Below are 27,963 nucleotides of genomic sequence, written 5' to 3' on the forward strand. Positions count from 1 at the left end.
TGAGCTTTTCCCAGGCTAGCTAAATGTGTTACATTCCTCTTTCATCACACAGCAACAGGGGATTGTAACTTCCAGTCAGTCCTGCCCTCAAGAGGGTAAACAGCCAATACATTTAAAGTCATTCTACACCCATACAACCATTCTCTTTTTTGCTTTCCGCTATCAGTACAGTATTCAGTAAAGTATATAGACAACACATAAAGTAAACTTTGTGTTAAGTGATTTTGTCCAACTCTAGGCTAATGTAAGGGTTCTGGGTACATTTAAGGAAGGCTAGGTTAAGCTATGATGTTCACTAGGTTAAATTATTAAATGCATTTTTTAATTATGATGTTTTCAACTCACAATGAGTTTAGCAGGATGTGACTCTATTTGGGCTTCCTGGTGGTTCACTGGTAAAGAATCCACCTGCCAATACAGGAGATGTGGTTCGATCCCTGGGTCAGGAAGATCTCCTGGAGGAGGAAATGGCAACTTACTCTAGTATTTACTTTTACCTGGGAAATCCAATGGACAGAGGAGCCTGGTGGGCTAAGGTCCCACAGGCTCTATGGGTCTCTATGACTCTCTGGGTCACAAAGAGTCAGACACGACTTAGCTACTAAACAATGACAACTCCATTGTAAGTCAAGAAGATCTGTATTATCATAGAATAATTGAAGTCACGGATGGTAATCAAACCTTGTAGCAATTCGCAGTGTATAAACACTGCCCAATTAGGTATAGTATGGGCACAGTAACACCTGACCAGGCCCTGCCCATGGGTGCCTGCTGGATATCAGCCTTCTCTAAAGGGAGAAAGAGCCTATGAATAGAGATGATCCCAAAGCAGGTACAGACCAGTGCTAGCTAAATGGGACTCAGATCTCCGTTGGATTAAAGCTGTATTATTAGTCTGTATTCAGTACATTTCAGTGAGAGTGAATTAATCTATCATTTTCTAACACTGCTCTTCCAGCATTGGATTTCTTCTTTCCTTGTTGCCCACAGCCTCTTTCCTGCCCCTCTCCTGTCCTGATGATTTGTTCCCTCTAATTGCGCAGCCCCCTCTCCTTTGTCAAGTGCTTTGATAAATGCAGACACTTCTTCTTTATTTTCCTCACATTCTCTGCTCCTCCCAAGTCATTGGTGAAGGCACTGAATCATTTTCATCATCGCTCAGCCTCCTTCTGTTTGAAGTCCTTGTCTGGATGCATGCTTATTCATCACCCCTCTCTCTGCAGCCCACATGTGCCCGGCACACTATTTACATTTGGCTTTAATCTGTTGTTAGTGGCTGCCTCCAGTGTCCCCCTTCTTCCTCAAGGGGCCCATCCCCGTTCCTCCTGCCTGGACAGCTCCCAGTGGGAAAGTATGAAGAGCAGGAGCTCTGGCCCTTAACCTTGAAGTACGACTGTTGCCCGAATCTTCATTCCAGATCTTCCCCTTTTGCTTATCCTTTATAGCAGCTTCTTCTTTGGCATTGTCCACACTGCAAAGAGGCAGAAAAGGCGGCTCCCTCCCAGGTCACCTCAGAGACCATCCTGGGATAACACACGTGTTCTTGTCTCCGTCTGTCGTTGCACATACGATTCCCTTCTCTTAGAAATGCCAGTGTGTTCTGTTTTGTTCTATTTTGTTTTGTTTAAACACACTTCAAAGTGCATATCCTGTAGGTCCCACTGGTCAATGGAATGCACTGTTTTATGATCCCAACACTGACATGTTGCATGACCATATTGATATTTGGTAATTGGTAATAGATCCTGACATTTCAACAGGCTACAATGGGTTATCCTCCATTCTCCTTTTCTCCATCCCCCAGCCAAGTTGCTCTGGAATTGATTTATGAAACTAACTTGCTTTTTACTGATTTTATTCCTCATTATTCATATTTAATGTTACCCACACTTGACCTTGTGACTCTAATTCCTTAAACTGAATAATGCACACACACTGACTTTGTTCTTCATGACAGGTCTTATCATTTTTTATCTTTACCATCCCTCTTTCAGCCTTTTAAATATCTAGGGCTCTCTGAATCGCTTATCTGTTTACATTCTTCTTCATTATTTAGTATTAATGTTCTTCTTTCAGCCATTATTCTCTGGATTGCTATTTTCCTTCGTTTCCTGATTTGGGTCTTCTTGTCACTAAGCCAGATTTCTCACTGCCACATTTTAGAAGTCAACTATAGCTTCACCTGTCAAACTAATTCAGACACTATAAAGAGAAACCATATAGGAAGGAATTCAGCAAGAGTTCAATTGTTTTTTGCATGAAAACTTTAGTGTCTTCTAGAAATTGTTGCTAAAGTATATGTTTAATCAGAGCAAGAAGATTACTGGGTGGTTAAAACACAACTTTTGCCCCTGACTAATTCTTGGGCCACAGATACACCAGAGAATACTTAAATGTCCATCATTTGCTCAGCAGTGTCTGATAGAGTATTGCATACTTTGGGAATATTTTTTACAAAGATTTGAACTGGCAATTAACCACTTATGCCTTCCCAATGACCTAGGTATATATGATATTCTTTTTCTTAACTACTTATGATATAATTATGGTAGTAGGAAATCAACTATAGCATTTCGAGTCTCACATACGTACTTTTAACACGGTGGTGATTTGGTCTCTAAGCTGTACCTGACTCTCGTGACCTCATGGACTGTAATGCCTTAGACTCCTCTTTACATCGAGTTTCCTGGGCAAGAATACTGGAGTGGGTTGCCATCTGCTTCCCCATGGAATCTTCCCAACACAGGGATCAAACCTAGGACTCCTGCATTGCAGGCAATCTCCTGCACTGCAGGCAGTGTCTTTACATACAGATCATCAAACATAGCTGGTTTGATTAACTCAGTTATTTAGACTTTCTTTTTCCTGTTAAAACCATGTATAGGCTAATTAGTGTCACATGAACCCCTTGACTGGGAGAGGAGTCACGTGTGCACTTTATAAAGGGAATTTGGATGAACTGACACATTCGTCCCAAACTAGTACTAGAAAAATGACTAGAAAGATGTTAAACTTTTGAGATGCAGGGAGTGAATTAGACCCATGATTTTGACGTGAAGGGATCCCTTTATCACTCCCTTAGTATCAATTTTATCATTATTGTTTTTATCATAATATATTAGCATCAGTTCAGTCGCTCAGTCATGTCCGACTCTTTGCGACCCCATGGACTGCAGCATGCCAGGCTTCCCTGTCCATCACCAACTCCCAGAGCCTACTCAAACTCATGTCCATAGCATTGGTGATGCCATCCAACCATCTCATCCTCTGTCATCCTCTTCTCTGCTTTCAACCTTTTCCAGTATCAGGGTCTTTTCCAATGAGTCAGTTCTTCCCATCAGGTGGCCAAAGTATTGGAGTTTCAGCTTCAACATCAGTCCTTCCAATGAATATTCAGGACTGATTTCCTTTAGGATTGACCAGTTGGATCTCCTTGCAGTCCAAGGGACTCTCAAGAGTCTTCTCCAGCACCACGGTTCAAAAGCATCAATTCTTTGGTGCTCAGCTTTCTTTATTGTCCAACTCTCACATCCATATGTGATTATTGGAGAAAAACCATAGCTTTGACTAGATGGACCTTTGTTGGCAAAGTAATGTCTCTGCTTTTTAATATGCTAGGTTGGTCATAGCTTTTCTTCCAAGGAGCAAGCATCTTTTAATTTCATGGCTGCAGTCACCATCTGCAGTGATTTTGGAGCCCAAAAAATAAAGTCTCTCACTGTTTCCATTATTTCCCCATCTATTTGCCATGAAATGATGGGACCAGATGCCATGATCTTAGTTTTCTGAATGTTGAGTTTTAAGCCAACTTTTTCACTCTCCTCTTTCACTTTCATCAAGAGGCTCTTTAGTTCTTCTTTGCTTTCTGCCATAAGGGTGGTGTCATCTGTGTATCTGAGGTTATTGATATTTCTCCCAGCAATCAATTCCAGCTTGTGCTTCATCCTATTTTATTATAATATATTAACATTTCATAAAATATTATTACTTTATGACATGTCACATATTACGTTCAATGCAGACAGCTCAAAGGCATTTACTTCTTATCTTAGCTTGGAGTTGTGTTAATCCTAGTATGTGCACTTATATTATTGCATTTCTATTGGCTGGTAAAACACCACTGTGAATCAAAATAATAATTGTGTCCTCAGGGAAGTAGTAATACATTAGGGAAAGGAATTAGGGATTTGTACAGGAGACTTTATTCTTTTTGGTATCAGCAGCTTCTGTGTATGTCAGATTTGACAATCAGTATTACTTTCTGTCCCAGAGTCTCTAAAATGCATTCTTACCACAAAATCCAGGTCACAACATCAGCAAGAAATTTCTATTTGTACGGCCCTCAGTCTTTCTTCCCTCATCTATTTGCCTCCCAAACACAAAAAGATAAAGAATGAATAAATGTCATAACATTTTCTGTGTGTACCAAAGAATATATTTTTTATTTTTGAACTAGAAACTACATTCTGCTGCAAGTCACAATAACTGACCAGAGTTATCTGCATCGCAAAGCACATCCACTCTTTCAAGTTACATATATCCATCAGTTAGTCACCTACATTAAGAGACTTAATACCTAGGAAAAACAGCCACTGTTTTGTTAGGGTTATGGTAAGGTGCTGCAAAATAAATAAATAAATAAGAAAAAATAAAAAAATAAGAAATGGAAGCATCAAATGCTATAGAAGTTCATTTTTCTCTTCATTACAATTTGAGGAAGAGATGGGTAGGTTCCTCTTTGCAGAATCATCCAGTGACTCAGGTCCCTTCCACGTTGTTACTTTGCATACTGCTAGGATTTTATCCTGTCCGTATGGTTGATGTACGGTCACTATCCCAAACCCAAGGGCTTCGCAGGTGGCTCAGTGATAAAGAATCCACATGCCAATGCGAGAGATGCAGATTTGACCCCTTGATCTGGAAGATCCCCTGGAGATGGAAATGGCAACTCACTCCAGTATTCTTGCCTGGAAAATTTCATAGACAGAGGAGCCTGGAGGTGTTGTGGTATATGTAAATACAAGGCTGTGTGTGTGGTATGTTCATGTTCTCATGTTCACTGAGATTTTCCGCACATTCACTAATATCAAGGATTACCCGATGCATTTAATAAAGGAGAAATTGAACATGGGCAGGAATATAGGTAATCTGTTTAAAGTCATCAAGTAATTATAGAAATGTGTCTCAATATCTCAAATCCAATTCTACTTAGTAAATCAGATCTCCTATTATACTTTTCTATTATTCATCAGAATTGATGAAAATCCTAGTCCAGCAAATTTATTGTGTTTTCCCCCTCACTCCCTCTCAGCCCCCAGCTTTAGTAGTTGAAGTACTCTTGAATCCACTTTTTGTTTTATTTCCTATTGAACATTAGGGTTGTACATTTCATTGATCTTAGTAAATAAAACAGATAATAGCAATGATGTTTCAGAGTTTACTAGCCTTGCTTGAAACTTTCTGTGCACTGAAATGCTATGTTTTATTTAAACCTTTTCACCGCCTGGTGAAAAAGGTATCCTCATACAAATGAGGGAATTGAGACTCGATACTCTTTAGCTTGGCTTAGCTAGTGTCCTTACATTGCAGTCTGGACTCTAATCACAACACTGTACCTCTATAGGACCGTCAAGTCCTTAAAGCTAAATTGTACTCACATGGACATATTGACATAATCTGAAAAATGCATAATCTCCCAATTCTCCATATGGCTTGGATTCAATACCTTGGAAATCTCAGTGTTTTGAGGAAAAAAAAAAAAGATGTCCAAATTAGACATATGCTCTTCTCAATTTTTATTTATGCTTCAAAAATCATACCACCTTTCAGGGCAATAGTTAAGTGAAGGATTTAGAACATTCCTTTTTCAAGGTTCCATAAAAATGGAAGTACTTTTGATCCTTTCTCTATTGCCAAGTGCAGAGGCACTCTCCAGCCTGTTTTCTTACTGGAAACTGACTATAAAAATACAGCCCTCCATCTCTCACAGTGATAGATAAGAAGTACTGAAACAGCATTAATAATTAATGGGCAGACATGATGAAACTCCAGTTGCTCAGACTGCTGTCTCCACATAATCTGTATTTTATACAAAAGGAGAAAGATCTCAATGGAATTTCAGCTGTGACCGGATAAAAACTGCCAGCAAAATGTGATAAGGAAAGTCTAATGTGTATATTAATCATGTTTATAGCTCCTCATTTGTTGATATATTAGCCTAAACTCCCTTTAAAAATACATTTTTGATCACCAGTAGATTCATTTAATGCAACCAAACCTCGAATAGCATCCAATTAAAGTTTCCAATTTTTATTCATCCAAAATAATTAATCTATCCCATAAATCATGGAACAAATGGGTTAAGAATTTTAGTGCAAGATGAGAAGCATTAAGCAAAGAAATCTAGAAAAGTTTGATGCATGATGTAAATATGCCATTGTATGTTTATAGCTGGAGTTAACATTTGGCACTTTTATTATCCAAATTGTTTTTGTAGATATAATGAACATATAATATGACTCAAAGTGAGACACAGTTTACCCTCGAATGGTGAAGACTTCAAACATGATGCATTTTTATTTTTTCTGGATCAGTTAGAACAAAACAGATTACAGGGTTGGGGTGGAGAATAGACTGTTTCTAGAAATATTTTTTAGCTAAAAAGCCTAAGAAAATAAAGCCAATTTAATCCACAAGATAAAAAGCTGCTGGGAATAACTTAATGAATTTTTGGGCATTGAAAAAAATATAGAAACTAAAACCTAGGGAAGTTTGTTCAATTGCACATGTTCAATAGTCCTTGAAATTTATACTAAGCTACATTCATATGCTAAATTTATCACAAAATTTAAGGCTGAATTGTGAATGATAGATGAGAGAGGGCAAGGGAAGATATATTAAATCTAGGAATGTGTCATTTATCCACATTATCAAGAAAGTTGGACATGCAGAAAACTTCCCCAGATACACACAGATCTATGCTCACTGTTTGGAATCATTCATTAAGATGTGTTTAAACATCATCTTGTAATTTTGCTATTGGTCTAAATATTTCTGTGACAGTCATGTTTGTGAATCAAAACCTGTAAGTCTTGGGACTGAAAGAAGTTAGAATAAGCCCTAGGGAAGTCAAGCTGTAGAAAATGTTAAAATTTAAAAAAATTCACAAAAATAAAAGAAGACTAAATTTGCTAGATAATAATCCTTAAAAGCCTTAGCTTTTTATTTAAGTCTTTATTGAATTTGTTACAGTATTGTTTCTGTTTTATGTTTTTATTTTTTGGTCTCAAGGCATATGGGATCTCAGCCTCTGACAAGGGATGGAATCTGAACCCTCTGCATTGGAAGCCAAAGTCTTATCCACTGGATGGCCAGAAAATTCCCCAAAACCCTGGGTTTTGTTTGCTAAAAGAAATACAGTTACATCAAGGAATACGTTAACTTATGTCATCAGGACACAGTGTAGGAGCAATTTAATTCATGTCTCATAAAGACCAAATAAAAGTACACTGAGGAAAACAAATTCCCCATTACAAACCCCCCTCCTCCAGACATGATTATATATAATAATCTGGACCTTTGGGCTCCACCAGATACAGGAGGGATGAACCAGGAGACCTGAGTTCAAGTCAGTTTATCACCCCAGTGGAGAAATAATTCACAGGTCTTTCTACCAAGAGCCGATCAGTATCATCACCAGTTCCATTAAAAAGATAATACTTAATTAGTGAATTCAGCAAAATTTTATAGGCTGATATGTTTTGGGAACCTTAGCTGCCAGGTCATTCCAAAGATTGGATGTTATGAAGAAAGCACAAGAGGCAGGGTTTCATGACCTCAGTAAGCAAACTCTTTACCCTCTATAAATGTATTTATTCACTTGTAATATGGGGATAATAATGCCTAATCTGCTTGGCTCACAGAAATCAAATGAGGATTTTTCTTTAATGAGAAAAGGTGTGAAAAAGGGCCTGTGGAACTATAAAAACCACACAGATGTGAAGTGTAGTTAACAAGCTACAGGGTTTCTCACCTTTTCATAATGATCCCTAAGAATCAAGAATTAAAGCTGAGTCCCTGGATCTCCAAACCTAGTTCATCTCCTCTGGAAATTCTACCATGAGTCTGTAACTGGCCTTCCTCCAAAGGAAACTTAAAGAATACTCTTAGTTCCATGGTAAGTGCTATCCCCTCCAAAAGAGAGTCCTACTGGGTAACCTGCCCTGGAAACACTTAGGTTTAGTTGCACAGGCTTATTTCCTGCAATACATCTCAGAACCTTTAATATGTGTGCTCAGAACCTCTAAGAGGAAGGCTCTTGAAAGGAATTTTCCCAAACTTACTTAGCTGTGGAAATTGTTCATCACAAATCATCTCTTGGGATTGTCATTCTGCAGAAATTACTTTAGAAAACACTGATGAAACCTCTTGGAATTTCTCAGAATGTATGCACTGAAGGCACACTGGCTTGCAATTCTCTTGAGGCTCACAGAACTACTTTGAGCTCAGAATTCCTCAAAGCAAGATCACTTGAGAAGCTTGTTTGGGCTACCCCTGTGGTTCAGTGGTAAAGAATCCTCCTGCAATGCAGGAGCCACAGTCAATCCCTGGGTTGGAAAGATCCCCTGAAGAAGGGCATGGCAACCCACTCCAGTATTCTTGCCTGGAGAATCCCATGGACAGAGGAGCCTGGAGGCTACAGTCCATAGAGTCTCAAAGAGTCAGACATGGCTGAAGTGACTTAGCATGCAGGCCCTGAGAAGCTTACTTAAAATGAAAATTCCAGAGCCTCACCTAGGACTTCAGGTAGAGTCACAAGAATCCACATTAAAAAAAAAAAAATTGCTCCTTAGATAAATCTTTACCAAGTATTACCAGACTGCAGTTAGAAAAATGCTGCCACTCCAAGAGTGGTCAATGGTGGCCCTGTGGTTTTAATGGCTCATAGCATTAACAGCTCACAGATGAGCCATCTATGACACAATTGTGCTTTGTGAGCCCCAGAGGCAAAATTAGCCTGGAAAATCTCTAGGGAGATCAATTCTTTTAGTACCCTAACAGTGCCTTCCTCTCCTGATTGATCAGCAGCTATAAGGACTGTTGAATTTTGCACCTAAAACTCTTCAGATACAATATTTTGCCTTTAAAAAAATGGCATACTTCAATGAGTAAGAACACAAGTATTTCCCAACATGAGTTCTTTGGAAATCCAAATGTATATATCTGAAAGAGGAAAAAAATGTAACATCTGCTTTGCTAGCAGAGCTATTAGAAATGGAAAGGAAATCTGAACACCTTTCTTGGACCTTGAACATAATGAGTAAGTGTTTTAGTTGCTCAGTCGTGCAACCCTATGGACTGGAGCCCACCAGGCTCTTCCGTCCATTGGATTTCCCAGGCAAGAATACTTGAGTGGATTGCCATGTCCTTCTCCAGGGGATCTTCCTGATCCAGGAATCGAACCCAGATCTTCTGCATTGCAGGCAGATAGCATGAAGTAATATTGTCTAGAAATAGCCATGGTGACTACAAGATATTGTAGATATGGTCAGCCCTAGATAAAGACACAGTTTGAAATTAATCTAGAAAGAGAAATTTAAACTATTTTCTCTTTAAGACCTACTGATCTTGTGGTCCATGTTAAGCAGCAGAAATACTACATTTAGTGTGAATGAAAGGAGGGGGCATATTTATCAATCTCTGCAGCACTCAAAAGACTTTTGTCCAGGACTCTTTTTATGTATTTCCCTAATACTATGAGACTATTGCGTATCTGTGAATTCCCAAGTAAGAAAAAAAAAAGTCTGCATTCAACTGGCTTTGGGAAGTGTTTATCACCAGTTCTTTGATTCATCACACTGGAACCTTTTAGACCAGTTTCCAACCCCACTGATGATGCATCATGAAAGAGAAAAGTTCTGGAGCCAGTTGGCTAGAATTTGAATCCTAGCTGTTTTGTTTACTAAGGTTTTTAAATAGTCTAAACTTCAGTAACATAGATACAGAAGTAAACTTCTGTAACATGGGATAATAGAGTATCTACCTGTCAGAACTGTCTTGCGAAAATCAAACAAGAAAATGCACAGTGCCCAGCATGTAATAAGAGCTCAGAAATGCTAGTTCCTATTTTCCCAGTCACCTCAGGGGAAGGTCGTATTTTATGGCTTTTCTCTATCTTTCCATGAGTCTAGAAAAGGACTTTGCATAGAGAAGGGAATCATTTGATACTGTTTGGAAGTTGAAAAAAGGAATGTGTTGAATTGAGGATGTTTTAAAAACCTCTAAATGCTATTCTCTCAAATCATCCCACCCTCTCCTTCTCCCACTGAGTCCAAAAGTCTGTTCTTTACATCTGTGTCTCCTTTGCTGCCCTGCATGTAGGATCATCAGTACCATCTTTCTAAATTCCATATATATGTGTTAATATACAGTATTTGTCTTTCTCTTTCTAATTCAAGTTGATATATGGCAAAAACCATCACAATATTGTAATTACCCTCCAATTAAAATAAATTAATTTTTAAAAGATTCTTGGATATAAAAGAAAGTAAGATTTGTTTATTACTTGATTTTTAGATTTTCAGAAATCTATAAAACATGAAAATTGAAATATTTATATATGGGGCATCTCTGTGCTATCTATTTAGTAATTAAAGTTTGGAAGTGATTAAAAAAAAAACACCTCTGAATGTCTTCTCTGCACTTTAAGAATATTATAAGACAGTTTGGAGAAGAGTAAGGTATGTGATGTGACAGGTTAGCCTAAACCCTGCTTCTCCATTCTAGACTGAGGAATCAGCGGTGGGCTTCCCGGCCCTATGGGTTCTGCCTGTCCCCTGGTAAGATGCCTTGAATGTATACTTCTTTGAAGGTGATTTTCAGGATGATCCTCTGAATAAGGGTGTAGCTGATCTTCATAGAAAACTTAGAAAAGTGAAAGTGAAGTCGCTCAATCATGTCTGACTCTTTGAGACCCCATGGACTGTAGCATACCAGGCTCCTCTGTCCATGGGATTTTCCAGGCAAGGGTTGCCATTTCCTTCTCCAGGGGAATCTTCCCAACCCAGGGATTGAACCTGGGTCTCCCACATTGCAGGCAGACGCTTTACCATCTGAGCCACCAGGGAAGCCTGCGGTGAAACACGTTATCAAATAATAATGCTTTGTTTGTGGAACTACCATACCATCATATGCTGTACTGCTTTCATTTATAGGATGATATCTTTTAGTCCTGCCCAAACAGCAAGAATGTAAGGTCTTGCTTCATCAGCTGAAAGTAAAATTGTTACTATGAAAAATGTGGTGTGTGCTGAAGAATATCACTTGCACGCTGGTGTGTCCTGGAGATGTTTCTAGACAGTATGCCAGGAAAAGCTACACTCGCTGATTGCACTTTTAACCCAATGATAAGTGGAATACTGAAAACCCAGTAGAGTAAGAACTGCAAATATTTAAACTACCATTTCACTCCTACATTTGATGATGGAAAATTTTATCTTAGAGTATGAATAAAAGTGAATGATTGCTTGTACCTGCACTTTAAGATATAAAGCATAACTGGTATATTTCCTTGTGGCTAGTGTGGCAGAAATAAGGATGTGGTGGTGGGGAGAGGGACTGAAACTGACCTAGAGCTGATAGGAAATAGAACAGTCATCTTCTGTCTCTCCCTGGACATTGCGGTGTGACCCATTCTCAATCCTGTTGGACCAGAATCAGTTCAGTTCATTTCAGTTGTCTCTCAGTTGTGTCTGACTCTTTCAGACCCAATGGACTGCAGCACGTCAGGCTTCCTTGTCTATCAATGACTCCTGGAGCTTACTCAAACTCATGTCCATAGAGTCGGTGATGCCATCCCCTCATCCTCTGTCGTCCCTTCTCCTCCTGCCACCAATCCCTCCCAGCATCAGGGTCTTTCCCAGTGAGTCAGTTCTTCTCATAAGGTGGCCAAAGTATTGGAGTTTCAGCTTTAGCATCAGTCCTTCCAATGAACACCCAGGACTGATCTCCTTTAGGATGGACTGGTTGGATCTTCTTGCAGTCCAAGGGACTCTCGAGAGTCTTCTCCAACACCATAGTTCAAAAGCATCAATTCTTCGGTGCTCAGCTTTCTTTATAGTCCATCTCTCACATCCATACCTGACCACTGGAAAAACCATAGCCATGACTAGATGGACCTTTGTTGGCAAAGTAATGTCTCTGCTTTTCAAAATGCTGCCTAGGTTGGTCATAGCTTTTCTTCCAAGCAGCAAGCATCTTTTAATTTCATGGCTGCAGTCACCATCTACAGTGATTTTGGAGCTCAAAAAAATAGTCTGTCATTGTTTCCATTGTTTACCCATCTATTTGCCATGAAGTGATGGGACCAGATGCAATGATCTTAGTTTTCTGAATGTCAAGTTTTAAACAAACTTTTTACTCTCCTCTTTTATTTTCATCAATAGGCTCTTTAGTTTTTCTTTGCTTTCTTCCATAAAAGTGGTATCATCTGCATATCTGAGGTTATTGATATTTCTCCTGGCAATCTTGATTTCAGCTTGTGCTTCATCCAGTCCCAGCATTTCTCATGATGTACTCTGCATATAAGTTAAATAAGCAGGGTGACAATATACAGCCTTGATGTACTCCTTTCCCAATTTGGAACCAGTCCATTGTTCCATGTCCAGTTCTAACTGTTACTTCTTGACCTGCATACAGATTTCTCAGGAGGCAAGTCATATGGTCTGGTATTCCCATCTCTTGAAGGATTTTCCACAGTTTATTGTGATCCACACAGTCAAAGGCTTTGACATAGTCAATAAAGCAGAAGTAGATGTTTTTCTGGAACTCTCTTGTTTTTTCAATGATCCAACAGATGTTGGCAATTTGATCTCTGGTTCCTCTGCCTTTTCTAAATCCAGCTTGAACATCTGGAAGTTCACAGTTCATGTACTATTGAAGCCTGGCTTGGAGAATTTTGAGCATTACTTTGCTAGTGTGTGAGATGAGTACAATTGTGCGGTAGTTTGAACATTCTTTGGCATTGCCTTTCTTTGGGATTGGAATGAAAACTGACCTTTTCCAGTCCTGTGGCCACTGATGAGTTTTCCAAATTTGCTGGCATATTGAGTGCAGCACTTTCACAGCATCATCTTTCAGGATTTGAAATAGCTCAACTGGAATTCCATCACCTCCACTAGCTTTTTTTGTAGTGAAGCTTCCTAAGGCCCATTTGACTTCGTATTCCACAATGTCTGGCTCTAGGTGAGTGATCACACCATCGTGTTGATCTGGGTCATGAAGATATTTTGTATATAGTTCTTCTGTGTATTCTTATCACTTCTTAATATCTTCTGTTTCTATTAGGTCCATACCATTTCTGGCCTTTATTGTGCCCATCTTTGCACGAAATGTTCCCTTGTTATCTCTAATTTTCTTGAAGAGATCTCTAGTCTTTCCAATTCTATTGTTATTCCTCTATTTCTTTGCATTGATCACTGAGAAGCGCTTTCTATCTCCTTCCTATTCTTTGGAACTCTGCATTCAGATGGGTATATCTTTCCTTTTCTCATTTGCCTTTTCTGTCTTTTCTTTTCTCCACTATTTGGAAGGCCTCCTTAGACAACCATTTTGCCTTTTTGCATTTTTTTTTTTCTTGGGGATAGTCTTGATCACTGCCTCTGGTACAATTGTGAGCCCATTCTCAATCCTGCTGGACCAGAATACACATTCTTTTATTCAAAGCTAAATATGACCCAGTCTGGTTACAATCCTAAATGTGACCTATTGGGTTAAGACGCATTTGTTGTTGTTGTTGTTTAGTCACTAAGTCATGTCCGACTCTTTGTGACCCCATGGACTGTAGCCTGCCAGGCTCCTCTGTCCACAGGATTTCCCAGGCAAGAATATTGAAGAATACTGCAGTGTGTTGGTGTTTCCTTCTCCAGGGGATCTTCCCGACCCAAGAATTGAACCTGTGTCTCTTAACGTCTCCTGCATTAGAAGAGTTTCTATTTCACTTTTCATTCCTTTCTAGTTGGGTTTTCTCAGGGACATGTTTGCTCAAAAAATTTATATGCCAGAGTGTATTAAGTGAATGTTCAAGCTGGGAAGAGCTTTACTGACTGTTCGAACTAAACTTTTTAAAAAAACTTGTGAGGATACTAAGACTTCATGAGATTGCGTGCTTGTCAACAGCCATTACTGAAAGAGCTAAGACTAGAATTTAGGCTAGTATGCTTTTTATTTCTAGTCTTGAAGACTTTGGGCTACATCAAAATAGACACCTACAGATTAATGAGTCCTAGGCTGTGTAAATCCTATAAATGCTGTGTCATTGCACTGCACTTTGCTTGCTAAGATCCAAATTTAAAATCCACCATTAGTAGTTACAGTTCAAACTTTATTTTGCCTTTGCCTTTATTTATTTATGCACTTAAAATATTTTTTGGTGCTAATGTCTTAATATTTTAAAAATCTTACTGTGTTGTGTGATTTGGGACACTATCTCATTTTTTTTTTTCTTTTCCAAAAGAAAGTTAAATTTTAAAAGGTCTGCAGCGATATAAAAGGATTCAATCACAGGCACTTAAATAATCAAATGGGCTGTGAGAGGTGAGATAGGATGTTGAATGAGGCCAGCAAGGAGAAGCAATGGAAGAAGAAGGAGCAGAGAGACAGAGGACAAGTGAAGAAGCCAAGAGGGGAACTCCCTGGTAGTTCAGTGGCTAAGACTCCACACTCCCAAGGCAGGGGGGCTGGTTTCAATCCTTAGTCAGGAAACTAGATCCCACATGCTGCAGCTAAGATTTTGAGTGCCACAACTAAGACCTGGTGCAGCAAAATAAACAAATAAATGATATTTAAAGCAAAAGAAGCCACGGAAGTCCTGCCATGAAGGAGCTGCCTGCCGGAGGAGGACAAGCAATGGGGATGCTGAAGCACTGTCAGGGGTGCTGCTCACAGTTTCGGACATAAATGTAGCATAGGCCTGATCTGTAACTACAGCATGGCCTCAGAAGGCGCTTCCTCCTGGCACTCTCTGCACGAACGCCTTCTGACAGCAGAACTGGTCTTCTAGACAGTTCCTGTCTAACGTGGGCTGCAGCCTACAGCTTTGGTTTGTGCTCTGCCACTCGCTCACCTCTAAATATGTTCATCTTCCAGGGATTACACACTTCAGGAACTCTTCCCGACAACCGAATCCCCAGATAATCTCTTCTTTATCTTAACTTCTATACTAAATTTAGTTGTCAAAATGCTCACTCTTTACAACCATATTTCAGATTGTAAACATCATTTAAAAATGTGTTCTGCCTGTGTAATTATGTGTGTGACCCGAAAACATGTATCAGTATTTTATACATTAGAGATGACAATGATGAAGCTTAAGCAAAAAGAGACAAGGGAGTTTTATGGCCCCTTTATGCCTACACATTATAGTCATAAATTTTTAAAAAGTAAAAAAATTATCACATCCTTTATTGCTCTAACTTCTGATTTTCCAAGATCATTAGGAAAGTCTTTATAGTGTCAGAGACAAACAAATGTCAAAAATCTTTTGAATTTTTTTTTTTTTAGTTTCAATGAACAATAGGCACTGTTTGCTTTTATCATTTTTAAGGAGTTTAATTTTATGTAATTTGAGCTGAGTCTAGTTAATTCTAATATATAATAGAATCCATTTAAAAGTCACAGCATTTCAAACTATTGGAATGCTTTTCTGTTTCTTCATGATCTTTGTGTTCTGTCACTGACATGGAAAAGGCAGTGATATTTCAGGGAACGTGCTACCATATCATACTGCTTATTCTGTCATCAGAAGATTGTGAAATGAAAGCAAGATGGCTTCCAGAAGTTTCCTTTGATAGCTGTTACTTCAGTGACACAGAGCTATGTAACTTTTCAAGTGATAACTCCCTAATTAGTTGGAGCTTTAGTATCCTCTGCCTACATCTTGTCCTCAGCCCAAATGTACAGTTATCTAAACCAAAGTGCTACATGACGTTTTGGTTGTTTTAAGAATGCACAGTTACCATTCCCAGGCTGCTCCCACACTATCTCAGATATGTGTTATATGACACATCTTCAAATTCAGAGAAGAGTGTGGGGGAAAAAAGATCTTACTGGTTTGAATTTTTAGCTAGCAATTTAAAGTAGCCACTTCTTGAAATGAATTGTTACTCTATGTGCTTCTGGCTTTCAGTTTGTGTATGTTGACATAAAGCATGCAGTTTTTATGCAAGTTCAGTGAAGTGAGAAGCCTAAAGATTAAAAGACAGTCTTTCAGCAGCAAAAATATGAATATGAGTAGTAGTTTCCACAGGGAAAACCCAAGCATTTTTGTCTCTCATCTTACAATTATGTAAGAAAAAAACTGAAAAGGGAAATAAATAATAGCATATCATACAGAAAGAGCATGTGATTGAGAAAGTATCAAACCGTCTTTCTGAGAAAAATTATTAACAGCTTCTTCCAGTAAATTAGAAGGAGCTAAATGCATCTGAAAGTCAGAAATGAATGGAGAGGGTGCGGGTGGTATTAAACATAAGCCAGAATGGAAAATATAATTGCAATTCAGGATAGTCAAAGGGATCAGCAAAGATCAGAAAAAGGAAATCAGTTACACCATTAATCTGAAATTCTCCAATTAGGTGGAGGCACTGAGAAGGCCAAGAAGTCTGGGTCATATCTTTAAGAGCAGAGACTAAAGTGAAAAACAAGTGAAAGAGTGGAAACAGAAGGGAACATAGCCTAGCACATGTGATAACATGGGGAAAATGAACGGGATAAATTAAAGACTGTGGCAATTGCATATACAGGAGACATATTTAGATAGATAGGTAGATAGATAGATCCCCTATTGGTATTGTTTTACTGGAGAATTCTGACTAGTATAGGTTCATATCCAGGAAAAAATGCAGTCCATAAAACTGTTCTTGAGGGAACTCAAAGGTTGGATTAACTAGACAAAGACTTTAAATCAGCTATTTTAATAATAGATGGAACAAATAGACAGAAGATCAACAAGGAAATAGAAGACTTAACACTACAAACCAACTAGAACTAACAGGTATCCATACAACAAAAAAAGAAAACAATTTATTCAAGTACATATGGAATATTTTCCAGGGCAAACCACCTTATGTTAGGCTATAAAATAAGCCTCAATAAATGTACAGGATTGATCATGCAAAATATTTTCTACTACCACATGAAATGAAATTGGAAATTAACAACAAGAAAATTTGCAAAATTCATAAATATTGACTTCATCAAAAGCTGAAAGTAGGCAAAGATTTCATAAGCAGGATACAGAAAATGTTTTTTAAAAACTGAAAATATAACCTTTATAAAATTGTAAAATTTTGCTTATCAAAAGATACAATAATGAAAATGAATAAACAAGCCATAGCTTGGGAGAAAATACTTGTTAAAATATGAGTTTGAAAAATTACTTGTGTATAGAATACATATTAAAAAGATTTGCACAACTCAGTCACAGAGTTTTTCAACCTTTTTTCATTACAGATCCCCCTAAGAGACTTTTTAAACATTTTTTCCCCTAATCTCCCACCCTCCATTAAAATTTAATACTACAAATATACTGTATATATTTTATGTATTGTGGCCTTTTGTATGGCTGTTGTAATACTTAAGACGTTTTCACCCCTCCTCTCAAGAGCCAATTTTGCCCACTTGGGAGTGACATGGCTGCCATTTAGAATTCATGCTCACTTAAAAAGAAAAAAAAAAGATGAGCATACAATTTGAACAGTCATTTAGCAAAGAAAATATATGAATGGCCAGTAAGCACATGGAAAAAATGACCAAATCATTAATCATCAGGGAAATGCAAATCAAAACCACAATGAGATACTGACACACAGCAACCAAAATGACTAAAAACAATATCAAAAGTCATGAGGAGATAAAGCAGCCAGAATTCTCATACATAACTCATAGGGCACAAACTCTTTGGCAAAAGGTCTGCCAATTTTTTATAAAATTAAGCATACCTCTTTCTGTAATCGAACAGTTCCAATTCTAGATTTTCTCACAAGAAAAATAAACCCATATGTCTTCACAGAAACTTATAAAAGAATGTTCAGTGAGGGTTTTATTCATAACAATAAAAAAACGAAGCAACCGATCAGTAATCTATTCACCGATCAATAATCTATTCACCTATCAACAAGAAAATGGATAACTAGATCATGTCATTGAATGGGGATATGAAAACAATGAAAGCAATAAACTATTGACTTGTGTAAAAACTTGGATAAAAATCTCAAAATAATTATGTTGGGTGAAAGAAGTATTACACACACTAGCTCTTATTGTTTCACAAAATTAGTCTATGTGAAAAAAAAAAACAGAACATTAGTTACCCATGAAGGTGGAAATGAGGGTCAAGTTCAACTAGAAAGTTGCTTGAAGAAATCTTCTGGATAATAAAAGTATTCTCCATCTTTATAAAGGTTTGGACTATTATATGCAGACATACGTGTCTCTTAGAAGTCATCAAATGGTATATTTAATACTTAGGTGTTGTATGTGAATTTTGGGTTTCACTGATGGCTCAGACTGTAAAGAATCCATCTGCAATGCAGCAGACCCGGGTTCGATTCCTGGGTTGGGAAGATACCCTGGAGGAGAAAATGGCTACCCACTCCAGTATTCTTGCCTGGAGAAGCCTGTGAACAGAGGAGCCTGGTGGGGTGCAGTCCACGGGGTCACAAAGAGTTGGACACTGAGTGACTGAGCGTGCACATGCACACACACACACAAATTTTACATTTAAAAAGGAGCCGGAAACATCTAAAACTAATATCTGTCAATTATGTCTCAATTTTTTAAAAAGGAAAGACTATAAATCAATATTGAACTCATTAACAATATACATGCTGAAATGTTTAGGGGTGAAAGTTACTGATGTCTATAACTCACTCTGAAATGCATCAAAAAGTAAAATGATTTGATGGTTAAACAGATGCTCAGATGAATAGATATACAATAAAGCAAATATGTCAAAATGTTAAAATGATAGAATCTAGGCATGGAAATAAACATGTTCACTATAAAATTCTTACAAATTTTCTGTATTTGTAATTTTTTGCAAGACTAAAAATGCTGAGAAACAACAGTATTTAATTAAATGCATGAAGACTAAGGTCATTCCTAAAACAAGTACATTTTTAGAAGAAAACTGGCCTGGTGAAGGGCAGCATGAGATGAGACAATAATCTTTAAAGAAAGTTGAGCACTTTGTACAAACTCTCTTTATGTCATTGCTTTAATCTACAAAATAAGTACAGTAAATCCCCACCTTACAAGTTAATAAAAATGGTACTTTCCCTGGAAGTCCAGTAATTAGGACTCTGAACTTCCACTCCAGAGTGCATAGGTCCAATCCCTGGTCAAGGAACTAAAATCCTGTAAGTTGGGTGGGTTGGCCAAAAAAAAAAAAAAAAAGAATTGAAGATACTTGGTCTTAGGTGGGAAAATGTAGCATCTAATTTGTTGTTACTTGTTATATATCTTGCTTAACTTAACCTCTTAGCTTCTTTGTTATCAGATGATGTGGTCACACAATCTCCAAAGGTTGTTAGGATAATTACATATATTAATACATGGAAGATCCTCAACATAGAGCCTAAGACGATAGATATAACTAAGAATTGTTGTTCAGTCGCTCAGTCATGTCTGATTCTTTGCAACCCCATGAACTGTAGCCCACCAGGCTCCTCTGTCCATGGGATTCTCCAGGCAAGAATACTGGAGTGGGTTGCCATTTCCTTCTCCATTAAATAAGAATAGATTGAACTATATGAAAAGATTGGGTTTTGTGAGAATTTTTTTGTCAAATAATATTTGAATTCTGTCAATTTTATGTGATTCAGTCTAATAGCCATATGGAAATAAAAGATATGAAGATAAGACATAGACACATTTATATATGCCTAAGAAAATCTATATGGAGTTGATATGCAGTATTTAGACAGATATTTTGGGACAATTTTGGTGCCTGAGCAAGAGATTCTGTTATGTAACTTTTTCAGGCCACCAGCTATTATTAGGGTGACCAAGTCATCCTGGTTTTCCTGGGATTTTCCTAATTATAGCACTGAATATCCCACATCCTAGGAAACATTTCTATCCCAGGCAAATCAGGATGACTAGTCACCTTGGGTTTTACAGAAATCATTTCTGGAAACAGCGTTCAAGTGGGTACTTCTGGAAGAATACATCATAGAAGTGGATATATCATAGAAAATGAGAGCAATATCCACTTTCTATATGAACAGCTTTTTTATACCCAACATATCTTAATTCCGAGAGGGTGAACAGAAGACCTGCTAAAGTTTGTAATTGATCAGATGTTGCTCCTCTTTAACTATCGTGTGATTGCTGTGAGTCACAGAATCTATTCTGTTTAGTTTAACCAAGAGTGTATAACACGGAAATACAGGGGGCAGTATCACCTGGTGGTTGGGCCTCACCACTTACTTGGGACCAAGGCATGGTGAGAAATCTACAGACCACTTATATAGTTGTATTCAGAAGTATGTATAGTAACCCTCAGTTAGATGCAAGAAGCAGGATGGGGACATAGAAGGATCCTTGTAGTGACACCTTTTCCAGGCAAACCAACTCCTAGAAGCATGTGGAGTTTCAATAGTGTAACCCAGTCTAGAGGTGTGTTAAGAATTAACACAGCAGGGCTTCATCTGCAGGGAGCACGCCTCAACACTGAAGGCTGAACCCTGGGGAAATTGCTTATGATCTCCAGCTGCAAAAAGCATATGGGTTTATCTTTGCAAACTCTGTTTACAAACAAGGTGCATTTGTTCTCCACACAGTTTGTCTTTGCCACTGGCACTTGGGGGAATCCAGTTTCAACTTTAGAACTGCAACTTTGGATCACCCCCCAAGTCATGTATAGTTTCTTGTCAAGATTTTTCCTTTTAAGGTAATTCCCTTCCCCAGAGTAGGGGAATTAAGGTTCATTCATGCACTCAGAAGTGTATTCCAGGGTTTATTGGATGAGCTCTGTGGTCCAGGAGAATGACCCATGTATACACAAACTTTAATTAGACATCCCTACCCTCAAAAGTCATCTGATAACACACGAAACCCAATAATGTCAGCACAACACATATAATGCCACGAAAGGTGGTTATTTGTGATAACGTCAGAAGAGTGTGCTTGGGAGAACTGGAATGACCTTAAAGGAGGCAGTGGTCTGTGATCTGGGCTTGAAAAGATGAACACAGTTTGAATTGGGAGGAATCAAGAGTCCAGCGCGTACTGAAAGAACTAACAGAAAAGTGGCTGGGGGGTGCGGGAGGAACAAGCCATTTAATTTGACTGAAACAGAGGATACAAAAGAGTGTGCAGGAGATACAGCAAGAAAAGTAAGTTGGGATCAAATCCGATGGGTCCTCATGGCACTCAGAGCGGTTAGAACCCTGAGAGCGGGGATTCGAGTGTGAGGAAGGCAGACACCGGCTCCTGCCTCAGGGTGCTGACATCCTAGCGAGGGGAAAAGGTGTCTTCAGGAAGCCAGCCGGGTGAAGGGCGTGATCACTGGCCAGTGCCCACTATGAGGCAAGCACAGTATTAGTTCTTTTCTGTATAACATGCCAAATACTCCAAGGACGTCTTAGCCACACAATTTGAGTAAGGAGACCGAAGCTTGGGGAGGCTGGTAAGTTAACCAAGAGTATCCTGCTGTCTGAAGAAGAATCCATACCGTGGTTCTCTGACACCAAAGCCCATATCGTTCTGCTCCAGGACAAATGAGAAAGAGGAGAGAAGGAGAGACAGGAGGGGAAGAGAAGAGAGGGGAGTGGAGGAGAGGGGGGAGGCTAACTCCTATGTTTCAAAATTAAGCTCTAGCAGAACTTCTTCTAAGATCCCTTTTCTAACTGTCCCCCTGCCTCACCTCCATAACACACCATTGTATTTCTTTAAAAGCCAGGACTTGCTACAGAATTTATGGGGCCCAGGGAAAGAAGAAAAAGAAGGATGGCCTTGTTCAGAAGTCATCAAGAACTTCGGAAGCGGGACACACACACGCTAAGTCGCTTCAGTTCTTTATGACTCTGCAATGCTATGGAATGTAGCCTGCCAGCCTCCTCTGTCTGTGAGATCCTCCAGGCAAGAATACTGGACTTGGTTGCCATGCCCTTCTCCAGGCAGAAAAGCAACAGCAAACCATTAAACCAAACTTGGAGCTCTTCTAAGTGCAGGGTTTTGCATGACAGCAGAGGTTGAAATCAGTCCTGGGCAAAGCACTTATCAGGCTGCACTGTCTGCATCCCTGACTGGTTCTGGGACTCGACTGTGGACTGCTTCGGGGCAAAGACACTATCTCTGTATCACTGCCACAGGTATAAACCAGATAGATAGATAGTTATCTGTATGTATCTGCATATTGTGCTCATCTGTAAGATGGACAAAACCACAGAGCCACAGAGCCTGCCTCTTAGAGCTGCTGTGGGGTTAAATAATGCAATACATATTCAAGTATGGCTTGCACATTCAGATGAGATCGTTAATAATAATTATCATAAATGAACACATATAACTTCCAAAATTACTTGTACTGGGACTTTTCATAGCAGTTTTATACAAAACAGTTGAAAATTGAAAATAACCACAAATGCCCACCTGTCAGTGAATGGATAGACATTTTGTGGGATATATATCTTTGAAATCAACTACATGTGTGCATATATCAGTTCAGTTCAGTTCAATCACTCAGTCGTGTCTGACTCTTTGCGACCCCATGAATCACAGCACGCCAGGCTTCCCTGTCCATCACCAACTCCCAGAGTTTACTCAAACTCATGTCCATCGAGTCAGTGATGCCATCCAGCCATCTCATCCTCTGTCGTCCCCTTCTCCTCCTGCCCCCAATCCCTCCCAGCATCAGGGTCTTTTCCAATGAGTCAACTCTTCGCATGAGGTGGCCAAAGTATTGGAGTTTCAGCTTCAACATCAGTCCTTCCAGTGAACACCCAGGACTGATCTCCTTCAGGATGGACTGGTTGGATCTCCTTGCAGTCCAAGGGACTCTCAAGAGTCTTCTCCAACACCACAGTTCAAAAGCATCAATTCTTCGGCGCTCAGCTTTCTTCACAGTCCAACTCTCACATCCATACATGACCACTGGAAAAACCATAGCCTTGACCAGACGGACCTTTGTTGGCAAAGTAATGTCTCTGCTTTTTAATATGCTATCTAGGTTGGTCATAACTTTCCTTCCAAGGAGTAAGCATCTTTTAATTTCATGGCTGCAGTCACCATCTGCAGTGATTTTAGAGCCCAAAAAATTAAAGTCTGACACTGTTTCCACTGTTTCCCCATCTATTTCCCATGAAGTGATGGGACCAGATGCCATGATCTTTGTTTTCTGAATGTTGAGCTTTAAGCCAACTTTTTCACTCTCCTCTTTCACTTTCATCAAGAGGCTCTTTAGTTCTTCTTTGCTTTCTGCCATAAGAGTGGTGTCATCTGCATATCTGAAGTTATTGATATTTCTCCCGGCAATCTTGATTCCAGCTTGTGCTTCATCCATCCAGCCCAGCGTTTCTTATGATGTACTCTGCATATAAGTTAAATAAGCAGGGTGACAATATACAGCCTTGACATACTCCTTTTCCTATTTGGAACCAGTCTGTTGTTCCATGTCCAGTTCTAACTGTTGCTTCCTGACCTGCATACAGGTTTCTCAAGAGGCAGGTCAGGTGGTCTGGTATGCCCATCTCTTTCAGAATTTTCCGCAGTTTATAACACAACATACATGAAGGTCAGAAACATTATATTGATTGAAAAAATACAGATAGTATAGTTGCATTTTGTGTATATCTTACGTGAATTTCAGGTTGAAATCAGATCAGGTTTTTTTTACAAAAAGAGAAAGACTACAAAGACACATTAGGGGAAGTTTATTGAATGATGAAAATGTTCTATGTCTTGACTGAGGTGTTGGTTACACAGGTGTATACACTGATCGGGAATTACTGAAAAGTAAACATATATGCCTCTTAGTGCTTGTTTGGGGGCATGAAGTGTATGGCAAATCTCTGCACTTCTTTGGTACAGAAAACTTGAGGGTCTAAAACTATTCTAAAACAATAAAGTCTTTGTAAAAATAAAGCAATAATAATAATTTCCATCAATGAACAGAAGCAGCTAAACTTAGACTGGTATTCTCCTTCTTGACATATTTCCATACTCATGATCTCATTTGATCTAAAATCCACTATTGTTATTTTAAAGATGGGGAAAGGAAAGTAGGTTTTTAGTGATTTATCCAAAAGACAGAGGTAGAATAAGTCAGGCTTATTTCTTTACCGCAATCCAAATTCTTTCAGTTGCACCAGGAGTGTCTTTGCTTTCAATGAAATGAATCTGCAAAAAGTTTCCTGCACTGAGCATCCTTTTAACTCTATAACTAAAATTTTATTCTTCTTCTGGCCACAGTGCATTACATAGCTCTTATATGATTTCATGTACTTGGAATTAAGGAGCTAGTGAGCTGATTTTGATCTTACAAATGGCTACTGGTTCTGTAAATGCAACATAGCAATCACTGAGCCATTCATTCTTTAACTTGGTGCCACTTAGTGGTTTACTCCTTTTGCTGCTGATGGGTATGAAATACAAGTCCACAATTAGTTGTCATAGAGAGGGAGTAGCTTCAACCTAAAGATAAAAGCTTCACCGGATTACCTCCCTAGACAAGTGGGACGTTCCTAAATCCTACCATCCTGACTTCTTGCAGACTGATAAAACACTCATAGTTGTCTAGAAAAGTTAACTATTGAAATAGAATATAAAGCTCTTGTGTTTGAGTGACACTGAATGTACTGGAAAAAAGAGGACCTTTTAAACAATGCATTAGGTAGAAATTAGGATTTTTTGTTTTTCCTTGAAAAGGTAGAAGTTCTGAGAAAAGAGATGAAGAAAACGATTTCAGGTTTTTTGTTTTTTTTTTTAAATCTCAGACTCAAAATACTAACCTATAGCACAGCCTAAGATTACTTTCCATCATTCATTGAACCAAACTCAGAAAGTACAACTCTTAGAAGAATCTTAGAAGATTTAGTTGAATCATGTATATAAATTATTTACGGAAGGGTAAAATGGCATTTTTTCTTGAAAGGAGGGTTGGGTTAGGTTCTTTACAGACATGCCACATTGTGCCCCAGCTCTTCTTCCCCCTTTCTTTTTATCTCCAAAAAGATAAAGATAGCTCCAAAGTCTCAGTTTTGTCACCTGTAAGGTGGGAATAAATAGAACAATGTCCCTCTCAAGAATGTAGGGAAGGATCTAAAGAGTTAGCATCTGTGAACACAGATGTTGCCACAGAAGGAATTTTCTTTGAATGCAAATACTTCTACAAAAACTTCCATTGTATTCATGTACTTGACCAAAAATACAAGAAAAAATATTTCCAAACACTCATGTGCTGATCCACCAGTATTAATATTATCATATGATCATATTTTCCTCAAACGATTTACTTTTTAAAATAGAAAAAAATAAACCTAGGGTTTAAATTCTGTTTGTGCCCTTCTCTGGCATCATCACCAGTTCCCTCCAGAAGCAACCAGTATCATGAATTGGATGATATTTGCCCAATCCTTGATTTGTGCTACTACCACACATGCAGTTCTTAACATGTATACACACGGGGTCATATTCTACGTGTTATTCTACAGCGTTCCTCTCCTTCTCCTACCTCTTCCTCTTTTTCTCCACCTCCTTCTCCTTTCTCCTCTCCACTGCTTCTTCTTCTCAAAGCATTATTATTGTGGGCACTAGCTCATTCTGGAATGATAATGCCCACTGTGTGTAATATTTAATCCTATTTATTTTCTCTTGCTCTTGTTTCATTGCTCAGTCATGTCCAATTCTTCATGACCCCAAGGACTGTAGCCCACCAGGCTCCTCTCTCCAGGAGATTTCCCAGGCCAGAATACTGGAATGGGTTGCTATTTCCTCCTCCAGGGGATCTTCCCCAGCCAGGGTTCAAACCCTAGTCTCCTGCAGGTGGATTCTTTCTTTACTACTGAGCCACCTGGGAAGCCTAAGACATATTCCTAAATATCTTCATTTACAGAACATATTCCTTATCTATATTTACATTACAGAGAAGAAATTCATGTGTGATGGTAAATTCTTATTTGACTTCTATATTACATTTTAAGCTTTCCTGGTGGCTCAGATAGTAAAGAATCCACCTGCAATGCAGGAGACCTGGTTTGATCCCTGGGTTGGGAAGATCCCCTGGAGGAGGGCATGGCAACCCACTTCAGTATTCTTGCCTGGAGAATCTCCATGGACAGACAAGCCTGGTAGGCTACAGTCCATGGGGTCGCAAAGTCAGACACAACTGAGTGACTAAGCACAGCATATATTACAGTTTTCCAAAGTTTCTAAAGATGGCTTTACTAACTGTTAAGCGAATTCTCAGTGGATTGTAATCCCAAAGGAAACATGCATTCCCTGGCCCCTCACACATCTGCATACAATCCCTTCCCCATTTCTATTGGCATCTTCTGCAGGTGCCCTGGTTTATGTCCAGCACCTTTCTCCACTCTATACATCATTCTTCCTGGTTCTAACATCTTGTTGAATATTCTCAAAACCCCTTTATCTCCTTGACTTCAATAACCTTTATTTTCACTTTATTTCAGCCACTCAGCAGTATAGCTATGCTTGAGATGTAGAGCTGATCTAAGTTGCTAACAGCTCAAACTCTGATGACATCCCTCCAACCAAAATCTATGGTCCCCCAAGATATTTCTTTACTTTGAATTTATCTACTGCACTTTTCACAAGACTTTCAGTTTCTTTATCCTGACTTTTGTATTCCTACCAACTTAGACCTCATTGTTAATCTTTCTACAATTCACTAGCAAGCCCCTAGGTTTACACATCCCGTTGATAACTCATAACATCCTGTTTACCAGCCTGCTTAAACCTCACTTCTCTTCTATTTACCCTTTGCTGGTAGGAAAAAAATTATCACATTTTCTGAGTTCAGCCCCAAATCAAGAATCCTCCTCCGAGAGGGTGTAGTAGGAAAATAGGGGTGCAGTGCAATAGTGTCCTCACTGCTGCTGACCAAGTCTTTTATTCTTCTCTGCTAAGATTTCTTTGGTTTTCCTGCTGTAAATGTTCTTCTTTTCAGGTCTTTGACTCTTCCATTTGACTTCCATTTGACTTTTCCTGGGTGGCCTCACCTCCCACCAGCACTTCTCAACCTTGCCTGATCTTGTGATCACTTTCACAGCTTAAAGAATGCCAATGCCTGGGTTCCATGTCTGAAGATACTGAGCTTCATTGGCTTAGAGTGTGGCCTGGCCATTTGGTCATTTTTAAATCTCTTCAGGTGATTCTATGTGCGGCCAAAGTTGAGAACGGTTGCTCTTATCTGATTAATCTTCACCTCTTCTAAATTTATTGTAACCTTAGCAAATCATGAATCTTTTATTTTCTTCCTTCTTTTCAAGGTTATAATCTCAGTATGTCCTTAAACCTATCCCTTCCCTTCTTGAGAAGAGATTAACCATACCCTTGGTTAATCAGTCATTGTCTCTCCTGTCCCTCTCTCTCTCTCTCTGACTCTCCACACATTTCTCTCTCTCTCACACACACACAAACACAATTTCTGTGACTCTTTCATCCATAAGTTCAGTCGTAGATGGCACCTGCTCTCAAGGCGTCTATCACACTCAACGGTGCCATCAGTCTCCTTCATCCAGAGACAGACTTTTGAGGCCATATTTTATTTTAATCTATCTTTCACACTCTTTATTCGTGTAGCTGTTAAATCCTATTAACTGCATGCTCAAAATGGATCTGACATGTTCTCCCTCTTCTTTTAAATGCTGTTTTCAACATCTAAATGTGTATCATCCATGGAACCTCTGGGCCTCTTATTTGTATGAAGAGGGTGTTAGGATC

Source organism: Odocoileus virginianus, unplaced genomic scaffold (genome assembly GCF_023699985.2).
Source record: "Odocoileus virginianus isolate 20LAN1187 ecotype Illinois unplaced genomic scaffold, Ovbor_1.2 Unplaced_Contig_24, whole genome shotgun sequence".
Lineage (NCBI taxonomy): Eukaryota > Metazoa > Chordata > Mammalia > Artiodactyla > Cervidae > Odocoileus > Odocoileus virginianus.